Source organism: Diorhabda carinulata, chromosome 7, assembly GCF_026250575.1.
Source record: "Diorhabda carinulata isolate Delta chromosome 7, icDioCari1.1, whole genome shotgun sequence".
Classification (NCBI taxonomy): domain Eukaryota; kingdom Metazoa; phylum Arthropoda; class Insecta; order Coleoptera; family Chrysomelidae; genus Diorhabda; species Diorhabda carinulata.
The window spans coordinates 15,937,075-15,956,559 of record NC_079466.1 but is presented as its reverse complement, the minus strand read 5'-3'; the positions used below and the strand labels follow the sequence as shown (position 1 = coordinate 15,956,559).

General features: G+C 32.1%; 2 protein-coding genes across 4 annotated transcripts in view; one reads left to right on the top strand and one right to left on the bottom strand.

Annotated features, from left to right (window-relative positions):
* LOC130896715 (calcium uniporter protein, mitochondrial) overlaps positions 1-19,485 on the top strand; it is a 183,023-nt gene that overhangs the window by 74,177 nt on the left and 89,361 nt on the right. The window lies entirely within an intron of this gene.
* The window catches only part of LOC130896714 (protein javelin), a 42,497-nt gene that overhangs the window by 18,123 nt on the left and 4,889 nt on the right, over positions 1-19,485 (bottom strand). Inside the window, exon 1 of one of the 2 annotated variants that reach the window (XM_057804987.1) lies at positions 4,699-4,972. The exons of the other annotated variant lie outside the window; for it this stretch is intronic. The gene's annotated coding sequence lies outside the window, so the exon portion shown is untranslated. Of the gene's footprint in view, positions 1-4,698; positions 4,973-19,485 lie in introns of those variants that run through there. 2 annotated transcript variants of the gene reach the window in all.

Below are 19,485 nucleotides of genomic sequence, written 5' to 3'. Positions count from 1 at the left end.
GTGCGATAAAATTAGCCGAGTTGTGCGCTTGCTTCATGGAAATACTAATTCGATTTCTAATGCTACTGTACACGAATGTTGTTTCACAGGATTGGACACCCACCATATAGTCCTGATCTACTCCCTTCCGACAATTTTCTGCACGCAAAGCTAAAGGCCGAGTTAATGGGTAAAAGATTTAACAGGTGGAAATTCTGACTCAAAGATGCATCATATTTTTATAGTGGTATAAAAAATATAGAATGATGGTCTAAAAAGTATGTAGAAATAAAGGGAAAATGTAGTGAATAACCGCACTATGTACCTATTTATACTAAATTTTCTCACCAATGAACTTCCTCCTGCGATCCAGCGAGAAAAACCAAAAATTTCACTTTCATTCCTTAACTAATAAACCCTAAACTGGAATGTAAGGATTAGGCTCTTTGTCCCTATTTAAATTATTCTTATATCCAACAATCTCATTCAAAAATTCAAAAAATCAGTACAACTATCAAAGCTGAATGCTTGCTAACTTGAGAAAAAAAATTATTTCACAATATAATCATTATCAAATAGATGATCTACTGAATTTTTTTTCGCAATACCCAGTGTAGTGACAGGCCTTCAAAAGAGATATCCTGTGTCATAGATAAATGAGAAATTTTTTTTAAAGGATTATTATTACTGAAATCAAAATGCCTATCTAAATAGTGACCAATGTTGTCATTGCCATTACCAAATTTGGAAATCGGAAACTGCACTTTGAAGAACATCTATATCTGCTTGATTTTTCACCGTCCTCAGACGGGAACTAAAAAATTTGTTCTTGTTTCCTAGCAATAATTTGTTATGTTTCATAGTTTCAACGAATTCTGTAGCGCTGGTTTCAGTTTTGTGAGTTGGTTTTCTCATGGTGGCTCATTACGAAAATGAAGACATGCAGCGATAAAATGTTTCTGATTGATCTTGCTCCAAATCTTCTATAACAGCAGTTTTTTCAACGCAATCGGGCAATCATCTTCTAAAGAGAGCAGTATCATATTCTAATATCTTTTTAAGTGCTGGATCTAAAGACAACCACCTAGTTAGTACCTTTTTGACAAACCCTTGTCATTTTATTTTATCTTCCTTCACGAATACCTACAAACTTTCCCTCCTGGAGGCAGATTATTGAAAGAGATTTGGATTCAGTAGCAAAAAATTTTACCTTTTATCTGTTACCTTTTCGCCATTTAACTCCCAAACCCAGGACAACCCGTGTCTGTCCGGAGACAGACACGGGACAAAGAAATGGATATAAGGGTTGTCCCTGGAAATAAGGGACGGTTGATAACCGTGTGTTAGTGTGTTAGTTTATTACTACGATGACACGAATATTGGAGAAGATCCTGATAGTATGAGAATACTTATGTGTGACAAAATATGCAAATATGTAAAAGATATATCGCAGGAGACTTTGTTTCAGAAAGTGGATCCGGGCATAACAGAAAAAAAATTAGAAATGAACTTTAAAAATGAAAAAATCTCGTCGTTATGTACGGATTAGATCTCGAAAGGGGATAGAATGAGAAACTTTTGTTATAGAAAAAATGTATTATTATTTTATACTAGCAATCGCATGAACTTAGTAGTATGAATTCAGAAACGCCCAGTATATAGAACTGTAATTTGTGACAAAAAAACTATAAACACACAAAGATATTTATTTATATTCACTTGACCGTTCTTGGTGCGGGAAAGTTCGTTGCTTAGAAACTTCATTATTCGAATCAATTAGTAGAGCAGTGAATTTAATAAGTGGAATGAAATAATTGGCGAAAGAATATTATTATCAGTCTCTATGTAACGTACGTTTTCTCGTAACTCTGTTCTAAACGACTAGAATAGATCTATGATACGAAAAGATTTACGTTTCTATGTTATTTATCTACCAATTAACCGACCGTGTCAAATGAAAACCACAAAAAAATGTAATCGCGGGCAAGTCGTAGTTGCAGATGCAAAATTAACAGGTCATTGATAATTGTTGTAAAATTAGTAATGGCATTAATAATTACAAATACAATTCCCTTACGTCAAATATATTGAAATTTATTTCCTTATTAATTAAACCAAGGCTAAAAATTTATCCAATATACTTGCTTTCGAGAGTGAAACAATGTTTACAATTCTACGATACCATTATATGGTATGATTTGTCTTGAGTCTCAAATGGGCCTTAGATTTCGGGATAACCTCGGCATTGGCCCAAAATTTCTATCTAGCGAGCATCCTCTTGATATAGAAAAAAGGCGTTGGGCCAGATCTGGAGAATACGGTGTATGTGGTAGCAATTAGATGCCCAATTCATGCAGTTTTCCGTATTCATTGATTTATGACCAGATAAGGCGGCTTTTTCGCTATTTCGTCCTTATGGTTTTTCCCTTTACAAGATAGTTGATGAATCTTGTACCATACGCATTCCAAATAATGATGCCAGCACACTTTTACGAATTTCCTCTCTTTGATTTCGATTCATCAGTTGCTTTTCATTCACTACTGTTTTTTATCCCACCTGTCTAGGGCGCCCTTTCGTTGAATTGAACAAAGAGTAGCTTCTTGTTAAAAAATCGATTGAAAAATCAATTTTTGCTATCTGTAGATTGTACAGATTGTCCCTGTAAAGGTTACGGATTGTTAACCATTGGACATGAGCCGCCACTCGCCTTCGGATAGTAGTGTAGAATTATTTATTCCGTCAAACATACTACATGGACATGCGTAATCAAGTATTGAAAATTCATAATGTATAATTTAGAATATATACTCAAATATAATTTCTGATTCCGCAACTTTAAAGGCCTGTGATTCAGAAACGGTATTATTTTCTTGTCATCTACTCACTTCTGAATATTTTGTATCAAGTTCCGGAACAGCCTGTATATCTGCCTACGCAATTTACAGTCTACATAGTATATAAAAAATTACGAAAACATTCTCATTTTTTTCCCCAAAACTCATTTAACTACTCGTCCAAATTCATAAATGCTAGTTTCTTAACATACTCTTAGTCTGTCTCTTCGAATTTTTTTCTCGTTTTAAGGTATTTTTCATTTAAAGTTGCACAAGTAAGAATCATAATAAAACAAAGATTTTGCTTTTTAATATCAATGAAACTTGCTTTACTGGATTAAAAATTTTATGATTCGTTTCGCTATGTTGTCGCCACGGCTGGCGCTTGCAAAGGGCAATCTGGAGTATTCACAAACTTTTCGCAGCATATGCGGTCGTATTGCGCCAATAATAATTCGAATGTTAATTTCCAGTGTTGATTTGTGTGTGGTTTATCGACGTAGACAAGTGACTTTACATAACCCCAAATATATAATTTAATGGGATTGAATCACACGATTTTAGTGACCAATTAATTGGACCATTACGTAAAATGATTTTTACATAAAAAGTTTTTTTGAGTAAATTAATTTTACCGCTTGCTGTGTGGCATTTGACTTCGTCCTGTTAGCTTTATTGAGGTACGATAAAATATGTAATAATTATCGTTTACTTATTCCATATACGAAAAACATGTTGGCAACCTTGTTGATGGAGAAGTAGCAGCACGTTTGTATTTTTTTGAGGCCTTAGGGGCCACGAAACACAAAAGTTTTTCGAAATCCGATTTGTTAATTTGTGCAACGAGCTATTATCATTTGAAAGTAAGTTGAAATAAACTTATCGATATGGTTTGTTCCGTGTTCCTAAAAGTCTCTCTGTCTGCCACCATCTCCCTTTTCTATTTCTCAGTATTAGCTACAATAATGATGAAAGCCGCACATGCACCAGTAGCAACAGGTTCCACCGTTTTTCGAACAACATTCATATGGGTGTGAACGGCCAACATTCTTGACAATTTGTATCCAATGCCAACATCTTCTAAGTATTTGCAATATTTAGTATAAAATTCCTTTAGCCGATTTGCTGACTGTTTTGACGCGAATAAAATAAAATTTTTCTACTACTTTGCGTACTTTAGATATACTTCAATTGCGTAAAACTTTACTCTACGTACTAGATCGTAAAAAACGTATTATTAAGGTCGCCGTAGTGTAGTGTCTAGAGTATAAGGTTCACATGCACATGCACGAGGTCCCAGGTTCAAGTCGCATTTTCGATTTTTGTACTTATGTAGTAATAATTATTTTTATGTGGAATTTATACATGCCGAAAAGAAGACTTGATAAATTCAATAACACAAATTCGTCAGTTGATTTGTTCTAATCTTGATTAAAATGTTCGATAATTATCTAATTTAGATAATTACCAAATGTTCAAAATATAAATAAATATTTAATATATTTTATAAGGAAAATTACAATTAAACTCAAAATTTTCGCTAGTAAAAAAATATTGTATGCAATTCGTGTGTTAATGCCTTTTTCGGCTGATGTGATTGTCAATATTCATATTAGTGGAAAAAAGGCTACTTTACACACTTGTTACATAACTAACTATTTTGGTATATCGAATTAACTTATTCATTGCATTTTATATATATTTCGTGCAAATATGGCTGAAATATGACCCAGTACCTTATTTTAGACTGTGATTACCATGAGTTTGAAACGTGATTGTGTTTATAATCTTAATCTACAAAAAATAAATACTTGGCGCTCCAAAAAACAACCTTTTTTGCATTAAATAAAATTATTCATGAGGTCATTCAAAAACATAACTTACCGGTTGAATTCGAAATCATTGCGTTAACACACAAAAATATTTTCCATTGATCAGCCGTGTTTATCGACGAGAATCCCATTATAGACTGAATTTTGAACATTACATCATTTGTGGAAACTTGTTTACTTTTACTCATTCGCTAACAATTTGTTCACGTGTTGTTAATTTCCCTTTCAAGCGACTTGTTAAAAATACAGGAGAGCACCATATTTTTCAATATATTCCATGTAAGGACTTTTCGGAAACTGTAGTTCAGGTACATCACCTATCCGCTTATTAAGGATCCTAACCCAGAATGAGATTTAGATCACAGTTTCCGATCGTCATTTTCGGTGGAAATTTCAAATTTAAAAATAACAAAAACTTTTGATTTTTATTATTTTTTTTGTGCTGACTCTTCCGTTATATTTATTCAGATGTATAATATGATTCTAAATGTTTAATATTTGTTATTGAGCAGTTATCAGAGATTTACCTACTTTAAATTTGGCACTGAAGTTTGAATCTTATAAGCGATTTTTATGCTGAAATCAGTAATATATTAACGCAAACATCGGTAACATATTAACGGCTCTACTATGAGAATTAATAGTAGACAGCCATTTAAGAGGAATAAATAAATGTTCAAAAAACCATAGACAAACGGAACCATGCGTCGACTGATCGTATTTACCCACTGGTCTACCAAGGAGAAAGGATCTAACTATATGACTAAGACCCGATTAACTCGATCAGTTTCCGAACAACAATGAACATAAATGGGGTTAGTTTTCGAACAATAAGATCATGATTGGATTAACCTGATCATAGTTTACGAAAGTCCGGTAATAACATGTATATTGGATAATTCAGGGTATGTCTCAACTAGTTTACAGCCGAAAAAGTGCCAAATAGGGAAAACACCGATTCAAGCTTAAGAAGTTTATCTTTGATTTATAAGTTTACGCAAAGTTGAGAAAAGTTCATGAAAATGAATGTTTTTCACTTGATGAAAAGGCAGAGACGTACGGCTCCCAAGACGGTCCTCAACGTTGAAAACGTACAATAAAATTGACAAATTTATTTATCCACTACTTTACTTGTATATTTTTTGACAGTTTTAGATAACATACAACAATATGATTATTGTTGACTCTTCCACTACTATGAATATAATTTTGAAAATAATAAAGAGCTTCTGTTTATTTTGAAAAAATTCAAGTTCCTCTTGGAATTATGCGAAAATAGTAGAGTTGCTACTCCTTAGATCTGGCATAAACCGGAAACTAGGTTAAAATAGAGAGAAAGAACAAAAAAATTTATGAAATTCAAAACCTATGTATTAATCCCCCCTTTCCTGGCATGAATGTGCATTTTGGTTTGTACTTATGGACAACACTGTATACGAGACAGGAAAACAACGTTGTACCGATGGAAAAGCACTTCATTTTCTTCAAATTCCGTTGCCTTTTTGCAATTTCTTATCAAAAAATGATTTCTCTTATTTTACCGTTTCTCGGGAGGTTTTGCCTTTTTCGAAGCAGGTTTGCCCTTTGTAATCTACAGTCTTAACTGTTTTCGGAAATGTAATGGTGAATACAGGGTTCATCTACTACAATTAATTGATGTATAATTCTTCAATTAGTATATTGTAAATCCTTTTTTTTATATGTTGATACCCTCTTCTATCTCTCTATTCTTAATCCGATGATAATCCAGTAGCGTTTGGTCAAAATGTTCGGTAAAATCGCTGGTTGTCACAGTTTTTTGCCGTCCCGAACGCTCGTCGTAATTCAAGCTGAAATGGCCACTTTGATTCAGATACCCAAACTACTACGGTCGTTATTGATGGTTCAGAGTCTCCGTACATAGTCTCTAAGTCTTGACAACCCTTGTAGCTGTGGTCAATTCTTAGAAAAAGTTGTAACTGTATATTGTGACATTTGGAGGAGTTTTTTAAGCTAACTTGATACATAGAGATAACCAAAACAACTATACATACATATCGTCGTTGTTCTGGCAGAAGTCACAAGTCCAACACTTTTTCAGTAGAATAGTTTGAATTCAGAGTAAATTAAGCAGGGCTGTAGATGAATTATTAGGCACTACCACTATCAAAATTCAGCTACATTTAGAACATTAGTGAGTTTTGTCAGTCAATATATCCGCAAATTTTAAATAGAGCGGTGTGAATATATGAAATTGCTAAAAATGGACTAATGACTTGATAGAACAACGAAGAATTCGACTTTTTTCGCCATACAGCGGTTAAAAGAAGAAATGTTCCATCCTGAAGTCCTCAAAAAATTATGATGATTTTCCTTTCTTTATTGTTCGCTGTCGCTGTTGCTATAGATATTAAAAAGTAATTTCACAAAATATTTAAAATCAGAAAAGTTTTGTGTTCTCTTTTTTGGCAATCGTTCTTATAATTTTACTAAATTTGCATTTTTTTAGTCAAATGAGGAGCTATCCCAAGATTTAGATATCATTAATTTTTCAAGGTAGGATCTTTTCCTTTTTTTACTTACAGAGAAAGGTTAGCACATAGTTAGCAATCGAGCAAAAATAAAATGACGCTTCTAAGTAGAGATTAGATTTTTGAACCTCAATTGTGCATAAAATTCGACTTAGGAAGCTTATTAATGCATAAAACTGTACTTTATAATTACTGTATATTGATAACCCTTATCTTGATAGCTCCCTGCACATAACACTTGAATTTTGAACCTCAATTATGTATAACTTCGACTTTAGACCTTCAATTATGCATATAATTCGACTCTAAGAGCTTTTTTATGCATAACATTGAACTTTATAGATAGAAATATTCATAACAATCAACTTGATAACTCCAAATATACGTTATGGTCATAAGTCCCAATTTTGTACCCCCGTTAGGTATAACTTCGACTTTAGACCCTCAGTTATGCATATAATTCGACTTGAAAAGCTTATTTATGCATAACATTGTACTTTATAAGTAGAAATATTCATAACACTCAACTTGATAACTCCAAATATACATTATGTCCATAAGACCCAATTTTGAACTCCAATTATGTATAAGTTCGTCTTCAGACCCTTAGTTATGCATATAATTCGATTTGAAAAGCTTATTTATGGATAACACTCTACTTGATAAGCTGTAATATTCATAACACTCGACTTCATAACCTGAATTATACGCTTTGTGCATAACCCTCAAATTTGTATGTGAATGAATAGATTTTAGAACCTCAGTTAGCAACATTCGACTTGAGAAGCTTATTTATGCACAACACTGTACTTTATAACCTGAAATATGCATAATACTCAAATTGATATCTCCAATTATACGCTCAAAATTTGGAATCTCAATTACTTAAGTATAAAATTCGAATTCAGACCCTCAATATTGTTACCAACTTGTACTGTTATATGTTAATCGATGCTAGAGTTTGGCGAATGCGCCGGTTATGCGGCGGTAAGCTCTTTGTAATGTTTTTATAACCTTTTTACATTATCTTGCGGCCGCTAATATAGAGATAATTTTCAAGATTTTCAAGATATTCCTTTGTAAATTTAATATTTACAGGAAATCTAACATTCTGGAAAGTGAGATAATGTATATAAAAGATATCTCTAACGGTCGGAGAGTTAGTGAATAATTTGATATAATTCGGGATAATGACATGTGAACCAAATGGTGCATTTAAATAAATTAGTGTGTTATGTATAGTGAATATGTGTTTAGTAAAAGTGTTAGTGAATAGTTCAGTGATAAGAGGATAATTTAGTGTAAGTGTATAAATATAATAAAAGTTAAAATAATGAGAACATTACAGTATTCTCAATTATTGAACACTTGACTTAGTACCTAAATTTAATTTGATTCTCAATTATACTTAATTACAAATATGCTCAATTATGCATAAAACATAATGTTATAGGGTCAAATATAAATAATATCACCGAATATCATGAATTAATTTATGCGGAAACATGTGAATTGCATATTATTGAAATGAGGTTGAAAAAATCCTTGCGTTTAGGTATTTTTATATTCTACAGAATTTCATAAATATTTTACAATAAATACCCATCCACCTGGTAAGTTAGCAAGTTGTATGCATAATTCATTTAAATAAATTGTTTTTGATGACACCCACAAGGTTGTATAAAAACGTATCCTATTGACGTACCGTGATGTAACTAGAAAATATTCATACTTATAAAGTCAATTCATATAATATGTTCGGTTAATTCATTATAACTTATTAGTTGAGTTCAAGATAACAAAAAATAATGATATTTTCAACTATAAAAGGTCAATTAGTGAAAGTCATTAACAAATTGTTATAATGTGTTAAAAAAATGTTGGGTTTGGCATTTATTGATGATGAGATGTTTGTTTATTGATATATACCGAGCGGCACCCAATTTTAGACAAAATCGATTATTTAGCAAATAATATATTTTCAGTAAAATCCTTGAAATCGGGAGATTTTCAATTTTTAATGTCGATTTGAGGTTACCAGTTATAGTATCTCTCTCCCAGCCTTTGTTAGGATTATTTTCCTCGATGAAACACAACTGATATCATTTTTTATTATCAAAATCATGTTAAAATTTTTCACCCCTTAATCCTAAATGAAATGAGAAATATTTTAAACTGATATATGATCGGAAACAAAATGAATACAATGAATAAAAGAAACAAAACATTTTTTCCGTAATAATTTTTGTTTTCCAACGTAGTCTAAAGACCTTTTCCAGCAATGCTCTTCTCGACCCTTTCTAATAATAGTTGAAGTTTCTCTAGTCAATTACTGGGAACATGAAAAAGTCTTCAGAACGTAGTATGAGGAAAAAACAAAAAACTCTTGAAACAAAAGCACGAAATTACGAAGTAATAATCAGATCTATTGTGTACTATCCATGAGAAACAACACCAGAAACATCGAAAACAACTTTTAGAGATCATAGAAATGAAAACTGTGAAAAAAAAACTACTAAACCGAGATAGAAGAGAAAACATCAGACGATGATGTGACGTGGATAATATTAACTAATGGTTAGCACTGCGTAAAAAAACAATGGAAAGAACATATAAATTGAATGGCAGACGATAGACTATTAAAAATAGGTGAAGTAGAGATCAACTACGAAATAGCTAGAGTGACAACCTAGAGCCAGTATGAGGAAAGATATCGAAAAAATAACAGGTGATAAACCTATTATTGAAGAAAGCAGAAAAAGTCGCTGGGGGCCTAATATTGTGAATAGTCAACTAATTTGTCAATTTTATCTATGGTGATCACTGCGAAACGTTGTATTGCCAGATGGAGAAGCACTTTTTTTCTTCAAACACAGCGCTTTTTTGCAACTTCTCTCTTTTTCTTATCCAGCGATGGTGCTGAATACTCGTTTTACCTTTTTGAAATTCAATCCGTTGTTTATCCCAAAGAGAACGGTAAGCATCACATTATCGCCCAAAGTAAACGTCTTTGCTCTTTTAGGAGTAGATTGGTCCTTTGCAGTGTTTTGACTATTTTTGGGTTCAGGAATGTAGTGGTGGAAACTGATTCATCTGTAGTTATGAATCGACCCAAAAAAATCCAATTTATTTTGCTTGTTCATTGAAATACGCTTTTATTCCAAAGTGAGCAAACGCAGCACTCAACGTGGGATAGCTTACGCATGCATAATTTTTCAGTAAGTATATGGCAAATGCGATCTGTGCTTCTGCCAATAGCCCCTTTATCTCTCTAACCTCAATCCTACGATCGTCCAATACCGTTTGATGAACTTCTTCTAATATATAGCTGGTTGTTACAGTTTCTGGCTGTCCCGAACAATCGTCGTCAATTAAACTGATACGGACACGTTTAAGTTCAGCTTCCCAAAATTTTACGGTAGTGAACGTCTTAAGAGTCTTCGTCCACATTGTCTAACTCCTCTTTCATTTGCATTGAGAAAGAAATATTTGATGACAGCTCGAGACTAAATGTGGTGCGTCTCAATTTGAACGAATCTTCAAACTACATAAGGGAGCTGTTAGATATTTACTCGGACTAAACAGCAGGGCTCATTCCAGGGACTCCTTTAAAAAATTCCTTCCTTATTCATCTTTGAATCCGTTTGCCTAATTCGTAAGCACGCTTCTCCAATTTCGAAAAGATCGTTGCACGGCTATCCACTTAGGGCCGCGGAGCACGACGTTTACCCTACTCCACGTTCAGAATTAGTTAAGGGCTCAATATTTTACAATGCAAAAAAATGCACAATCACTTGCCAATTGAAATCAAATCGAGATATCTTCTTTTCCCCCATTCTGCAATAATTTGAGAGAATATTTACTGGAAAGTGCCTTCTACTCTGTAATCGACTTCTTTTCTAATAATAATAATATTTAATTCTGAACGTGCTGGACTTATTTACTAATTATTACCTATAATTCAGTTACTCATTATGGTTTTATTCTGTGTATAGAAATTTTATTTCATCTGTTTTAACTTTATATAGTTATTTTATGTTTTTCTTTTAATTTTTACAACTTTTTGTCTACAAATTGAAACAATTTCTTGACTATAAAGCATTTCTCTCTCTCTCTCTCTCAATATTTTCTATTTGCATGAAAATCTTAACAACGACTCACTTATACTATAGTCAAACAAAAACTAAGCATCCAAAATGGTTCGAAAGTGAGTGAAAACATCTCAACTCATGCGCCAATATATTTTGCTGACACCTCGAGTTGGAAAAATCTTTCATGTAACTCTCGTAAAAGATATTTCATAATACTAACATAATAATGTCCGGATTCCGAACTTTTTATATTCACAAGTCGAGAGTTGTGAATTTCATTTGAATTCTACCTCTTAATAAACTTGAAGGAATTGGTAATATCCGAATTCCGAAGAAACTTCTGTGAAGTTTTACTTTTATTGATTCAAAAGACTCGGTATTCTGGATTCGTTCCAATTTTAAATAGCCGGCAGCAATTTAGACTCAAGCGGAGGTGTTCCAAATAAATGTAAGAAGATTTAACGACGCGACGCAACGGTTATATATGATATAACTCAAAATGTATATGTACTTTAATGGAATTACTCTAAAACTCATATTTACAGAGACGTTAAATTAATAGAGTGAACTAAAAGTACTTACCGATGAAATTTCTTGTCGGTAATCTATTTAATGACTGTAGATCAATGCGGGGTTAACAACGGCAAGGGCGTGATCATCAACAACGGCATGTACATTTTGTAAATATAAATACAGAGTGAATTTTACGTATGGAACGCCTCATTTATCTTGGAAACGGCTTGTACGATTTTTATAAATTTTTGTGTACAAGGCAGGTATTATAGTGGTATTTACATTGTTGTCAGATCTTTCCTTTTTCCGGAAAAATAATAAACTTTGTTATTTCAAATGGATTGCCCTAAATATTTTGGTTTGGTTTTAGAAATTTCGGAGATATAGCTACATTTCCCTAAGGTGGCTAAGACTGCTACAGTAAGAAATTTGACGTCTCAATAAACTATTATTGTTGAACTTTATTGAATTATATTGGGTCGTTTATCTGAAAATGAACGAATTGATATTTTAATGATATTAGGATACGATGATAGGCATAGAAGACAACAAAAAACGTATAATGTCTCTAATAATTCATATCCTAACCGAACTCCTCAACAAGATCTACCACCAGTAAATTAGTAAAAAAAAGGTTAACGAAACTGGCTCAGTAAAATATTTATCCAAATCAGGGCGGAGAAAAACTGCATCAACTAACAACAGATTTTTTTGGATGCTTGTGTCCTGTTAAAAGACTTGAGTACTAGAAAAATATCCAAAGAATTTGATATTTCGCAAACATCTGTAATGAAAATTTTACGTGATAATAAATTCCATTGATACTAAAGGTAACGTTGGTCCAAGAATTGTCAGATTATAGACGTGAAGAGTTTGCATACTTAATGATGGAGAAATGTTACAAACAAAACGATTCAAATTTTTTAAGTAATAGTATTTTTTGCGATGAGGCCACTTTTTGTATTAATAGAAACGTAAATCGGCATAATTATAGATACTGGTCACGTAACAATCCTCATTGGATGCGTGAATCCTCCACCCAATATCCCGAAAAATATATAATTTCAACACAAGAAAATTCGACTGTTGTATCGAATAGTTCAAAAGTTCCCAAACTTTTTCCCTCAGAATATTACTGGTTTCAGGAGACCCCTTGCAGATATATTGCTGCCATATTTTCAAAACTCTTCAAACAAATGATGAGTTCAAAAGATGGTAATTTACGCAGACCTTTATCGAGTCCGTGTACTCTTGAGGCCACTTTGAGAATCACTGGACCATATTAAGAATGGTTTAAGGAAAGTGCCATCCATGCAATATACATTCAATAACTATACTTTTGATATAAAGGAAATGTAACTTGAATGTATAATACAATGCTCTAAAATTAAATATCCACTTGTGGACTACGTATATTTGAATTATACTCTCCCACAGTCAATCACTAGTATCTAACTCGCCCGAGTTGATGATTCATGAACATAAAAACGGCAACCTTAAGTCAAATTTGATTATCAGCTATTTCAATTATGCTCCGATTGGGTAGCTTACTTGGAGCTAATAGCCAATGGACATACTGTATATAACATATTTATTAACATTCCTGTGATTATTCAATTATTAATTTTCACAAATTTTTTAATGCGACTATCATCCAATGACTGATTTAATTGTTGATTCTGACTAATAGTGAATAAATTTAAACCTTGAATGAGTGTATAGAATTATTTTTTTGTTACAGGTGAGTTATGATTTTAAAACTTGATACGTGGATCTGGTGAACTTCGCGTGAGTATATTTTTAGATTTTAATTATATTATATTGCGTAATTGCAGGTCTTCCGACTTTATCAATTTTAATTATCATTATTTTACGAGAGTGGTTTGAGGGAAGAGAGATTTCTCTACACACTTCGAGTTTGTTTCCACCATCACCTCTACATTTGCTTTCATTGAAGCTATTTTTTTGATGTTGGGGGAAATCAGTGATTGTGGAATCAGATGATTATGGCAATAAATCGTAACGCATTTTCTGCAACAATAACCGACGAATGGACTAATGCAATGACTTAATGGAACAAAAAAGTTTTTTCAACGAATGTCGTTTCTCCTGAATTCGGCATCATATCATCATAATATTGGCCAATTATCGTTATACCATTTTCCAAATATTCAATAATTATTAGACCTTTGGAATCTCAAAATATTGAGGTCTTTATCAAAATATGACTTAATATCGAGAATATGTAGAATTCTATTAATCAATATATCACCAACATATGAAAATAAAAATCTGTTTCAACTACAAAAAAATAATTTTTACTTAGTTGTTACATTCCCAAAATATGTAGCAGCCATCAATTGAATGATTCTTAGTTGCATTGAAATTTATGAAATGGAACTATAAACTTCACTCGAATTATTCAGGTCTTTTTTATAATTGGCAGTTTTCTCCTTTTTATTTATACAAACAAATTATAAAAATTCCCTTTTTCTTGTATTTTATTCCGTTTCAAAAAATTTCAATTTCAATTTCAATTTTTTTATCGTGTTGATGACCCTTCAATCTATTTTCGAAATACTGAGATGTCTGTCCTATAAAAACAGTATCACAATTATTACATTGTGCTTGTATATAATAATAATTCTTTTGCTTTTGGCTGGTTTAGACTTTAGTTTGGTAAAATATTTGAATAATATCTAATGTCCTTTATGACTTATATTTATTGAAATAGTTCAATAATTGTTGGGAAAGATGTTTAGTTAAAATATAAACATCAAAAAACAAAAGAAGTAATATTATATATCAAGAATCTTGAAATGATCGTGACACTATTTACATAGGACAGAAATATCATTATTTAGAAAATAGATTAAAAGGTTATCAATAGATTATCAATCGAATGCAAGAAAAAAAGAAATTGTTGAAATACATGGGGGAAAATCTGTCAATGATAAAAAAGACATAATCAATTGAAATAGTTTTTATAGTTCTATGCAACTACGAATCATTTAATTGCTAGTTATTACATACTTTGAAATTTAACAGATAAGGAAAATTAAAGTTTTGTGGTTGAAACAGATTTATTATAATATTCATATTGTAGGTGATCTATTGATCAATATAATTATGAAATTGTAAATGTCAAGTCATATAGTGCAATAGGAAAACGATAACTGTACAATATTATGATGATTTGATGACCGCAGAAACTACCTCACGATAAATTACCTTATTCATCTAATTAGGCTCCCAGTCACTAAAATTTGTTCCAACTAAAAAAATGGCTTTAGAGAAAGCAACTCCAAATAAAATATGGATAGAGACCAACGCGTATTTGAAGGAAATTTAAAATGGTTTGAGAAAAATAGAGGATTTCTTAAGAGTAAACAGCTCAAGAAATATTGAGGCCCTGACTTTCCGAAGCAACGGTTTTTGCTGTCTTGTGAACACATTTCTTGACTGTACTTTTGTTTCTGGAACATAGTGAATCAAACATATTTTGCAAGCAAACTTTAGATCAGCATTAAGCATTTGTGGCACACATTTTGTTGTTAGCCTATGTAACTTTTCGTTCAAAATATTTCGTAAATACTTGGGTTGGCTATTTCACGTACTTTATTTGAAAACTTCTCACTACAAGAGCACAGATCTTATTAACTTATTTTAAGAGTATCTGCAATGAATGCCGGTCTCGAACGTTCACTATCATCCGTGTTGATATGACTTTTTTAAAATAAAACAACTACTTATAAATCGTTCCATGAAACGTAACCCTTTTAGGATAATAGTTACAGTGTTTGATTATTGATAGAAAAACAATTGAAGAAACCGAAAAAAAAGATATATAACTATTATGCTGGAAGATCTTTTGAAATCAATGGTTCTCTGTATATGTATAAGTATCTACTCATATGGACACTGATGAATCTGAATATTCGGGACCATGATTTAATAATACTTGATAAAATTCTTGTCCCTGTACTTACCTATCGTAAGTATCACCCAATGGTACTGGATGACCAGAGTTAGAAAGATAGAAGAAACTGTCTGCATATAAAGAGAACGCATTCACCATATACGAGTACTGATTAAAGAATTATGTATGGAGAAGATATCAGCACATTAGGTGCCAATTTTGTTTACTCACTTTTGCCTTATAGACACGAATTAAGCAAAATTATTCGGATTTTTTGCATTGAATAATAGCTATAAATGAAATCTGAATCAATCATTTCTGAAACTGAAAAAAATACAGTCAAGACAGTGGATTTTAAACGACGAATCTGCTCGGAAAAATGTAAAGACGGTATCATCTGCCAAAAAAGTGATTGCGACTGTCGACTATCTCTAATAAAGTAAAAAGTAACAGGAGCATTCTTGATTAATAAGGATAAGGAGAAATTATAGAAAAAACCTCACTACTCTCCAATGTACGTCATGAATAATCACGAATTAAATTTCGAATTGATCAACCACCCATCGTATTCACCAGATCTGTCTTCCAGCGACTTTTTCCTGTTTCCTTAAGTAAAATTTTCACTTACAGTAAATATATTTTCATCCAACGAAGTTATCGCATAAGGTTAGAGCATCCCTGGAAGGTGTATAAATTCAAAAGAAGATTATACTGAAAAATGGAAATGTATATGGAAAAAAATGTCATGTTTCTTTTTTGAGTCATATAACCCTCATAATTCAACGAATTCTGCTCCTAAATGTAGAAAAATTGCTTGGTGGAAAACGATTTTGTGGAACTTAGGAAAGATTATTTTTTGTATTATTTGGAAAGATTTGAGGCTCGCTAGGCTAAGTGTGTAGTGTTGAAAGGAAATTCATTATATTGAAGAAGAAGAAGACATTTTTCACAGTAAATTAGCGTTTTCATTGGAAAGTCACGCTTTCGTTATACCGTTCTCATTCATTAGGGTTTTAACACGTACAAATAAAACTAAGCCTCTTTGAAACATTCAGAAATAAAATTAAAAAAAAAAATTTCATTAATCCATCCATTTTTATTGATTTCCAAAGAATTTTATGTTAAGAAGTTTTGTTTTATTCATTTAATTCGTCCCTTTGGATAATTCTTGTTTGAGTAATTGGAACAACTAATATTATTAATTTTCAAAGTAACACAATTCAAAATAATCGATAAACTAGAACCAAATTATAATTCTCGTCAAGAGTCTGTATTTTTTTTATAATTATTTACTCTTGTACCTGACCTGACATAGAGATGGCGGTAGTTGTTTAAAAAACACTGTATTATAAATCTATCTACTTTGGGTGAGTCGTATCCTTCGTTATCAACAGAATAAAAATGACCTGCAGAGACCAGCATCACAGTGATCGACCAAATAAGGTGACGACTCCAAAAATGTTGAAGAAAATCGACAAAGCGGTACTGGATGATCGTCGACTGAAAGTGCGCGAGCTAGCAGACATAATAGGTATTTAAAAAAGTACGGTACTTCGCATATTAACAAAAAATTTGGACATGAAGAAGCTGTGCGCAAGATCGGTACCGCGTTTTCTTACAATTGTACAAAAACATCGTCGTGAAAATGTTTCCATCGAGTGCTTGGCGACGTTTCACAGAAATAAAACCGAATTTTTGCGCCGTTTCATAATCATGAATGAAACACTCTCAACAAAAGAAAAACCGAAACAATGGACTGAAAAGGGAGAACCGGCAAATACCGATTCATCTGGAGAAGAAGGTTATGGATTCGGTTTTTTGGGATGTGCCATGGGATAATTTTCATTGAAAATCCAAAAAGGAAAAACTATGAACTGCGAGTATTATGCGAAATTATTACAACGTTTAAGCGAAAAAATCAAGCAAAAACGGTAGCAAACGGCTAAGAGGAAAGTGTTGTTTCAACAAGACATTGCACTGGCTCACCCAGCCATTGCAATGGTCAAAATTAAAGAAGTAAAGTTTGAACTGCTACCTATTGCACACAGTTCTCCAGATTCAGCTCCCTCGGATAATTTTCTGTTCCCTTGAAAAAATGGCTCGGTGGGGAAAGATTTTCCTACAATGAAGAGGTGATGTCGGCATCGAAAGGGTATCGAACTTGTTGAATATCGCTGGGAAAAGTGTATGGAGTTAAAAAGAGATTATAAAATTTTTTTGTTGAGCCAGGTACTTCTGGCACCATACTCGTATGTATAAGAACTTTCTCAAATCATTCTAATAAATATGGAACTAAAACAAGCCACGAAACTAATGTTTCGAACTCGTCCACGATATGGACCGAGAATCCGGTCCTGTTCGGTAGGATGAAAGTCAAAAATTTTGTGAAATTGGTTTGATGTCGGTTTTTATGTAATATAAGATTTATAGAAAGGCTTTTCCATTTATTTGTTTTTTTACTTTCTAGAATTTTAGAATTTTTTTTGATATATATTCGAACTTGTTTAGCATCAAGAGTTGGTTCTATAATTAAAAGTCATAATAAACGAAACAAAATACGAGTAGAAAAGTAACCGGTGAATTTGAATAAATTAAAAAAGTAATTATAAAGTAGTGAATACTTAATTATAAAAGTAGTGATAAGTCAATTATAATATAAGTTACTTAAGTCTATTGTAAGTATTTAAATAAATTAAGTAAATAGAAGACAGTGTATATGAATTTGCCTCTCCATTGAAAAACGGTTTAAATGAATTAGGAAATTGGAAAAACATTAAACTTAAATCTGAAACACCAAAAAATATGAAGCTCCCTGTAATCATTACGATACTATCTATATGGGACAGGCAGCATATTTAGAAAATATATTAAAAGTCATCAATACAACAAAAAAAAAACCGATTTCTGATTTGTTTCGTCAATATCTTCTTCTGTACGTTTTTGTTGAGCCGCTCCGTATATATGATTCTGTTAGATGCCAATGCTTAAAAATTATTTTGTAAAATAGTCCGTTTTAAAGTAAATTATTCGCGGCATTATAAAGTGAAAGGTTAGAAATTATATTCGAATGGTATTGCGGGTTGAGGACTAAAAATGAAACAGTCCAAGAGTTTTTTAAAATGCCAACGTTTCGATCTTTTACTTGATCTTTATCAAGTCTAAAAATATATGGTACATTATAACTCAAACGTTGATGAAGATAAACAACGTTTGAGTTATAATGTACCATATATTTTTAGACTTGATAAAGATCAAATAAAAGATCGAAACGTTGGCATTTTAAAAAACTCTTGGACAGTTTATTTCGAGTCCTCAACCCGCAACACCATTCGAAATTACATACTAGGAAGGACAATAATTTAAACAATGACATCTTCACCTGGGTTTTTCAAAACTATCGACAACACATAAGGCACATCGGTAACTCGTATCGTAAAGCCTCGATTAAGATCAAATAAAAGATCGAAATGTTGGCATTTTAAAAAACTCTGATACAGTTTTGAGTTTTCAACCCGCAACACCATTCGAAATGACATACTAGTTAAAAACTAATATTTAATCTTGTTGTGTTATGTAGGATATAAAAAGATTTAATTAGAAAAAAATTATGTTTATCTAGAAATTACATAATAGGGTCATTAAGCGCTAAACGCCATTGTACTGAATAGTTGAAGCGAATCACTTAATGGAACTTTTCCGCGTCTTGATTCTTGATTTGATTTTTGTAACCTTTGCACCGTTTACTTGTAGGTACGATTTTTATTCGAATCATAAAAACCAAGTAATTGAAATGAGAACCGTGACAT